Genomic DNA, 450 nt, shown 5'->3' on the forward strand with positions numbered 1-450 from the left:
AGAACATCAAGTGGATGGTACATGAGGAGCTCTGGTATAAAACTCATAACGAATATCAATGGTCATGATGAATGTAAGAAACAACCAGTAATCGGGTACTGAATACCCCTCAAATGATGCAAAGCATCTCTCCATCTCTCTCCAAAACAAATAGACACCCCACTCTTCATCTGGAACACTAATCCCGTACATCTCAACGCCTTCGTCGACAACTCTTACCATAAACATATCAATATTATGTAATATCCTAAAATCAAAGCATAACAAATAGGTTATATAGTTATTTATATATAGTTTCAAAAAATATTTATACAATGCCTAACAATTACACTTATACTTACCCATCCCTATAGGCATCAATCATAATCCCTACTACGTGACCCGCAGTAATAGGAGCTGACCATAGCGGTGGCTCTGTACAAATAGACATCAGTATAGAATGTCATGTTC

Source organism: Cibotium barometz, chromosome 2, assembly GCF_041138505.1.
Source record: "Cibotium barometz isolate CiBa-2024 chromosome 2, ASM4113850v1, whole genome shotgun sequence".
NCBI classification, from domain to species: Eukaryota; Viridiplantae; Streptophyta; class Polypodiopsida; order Cyatheales; family Cibotiaceae; genus Cibotium; species Cibotium barometz.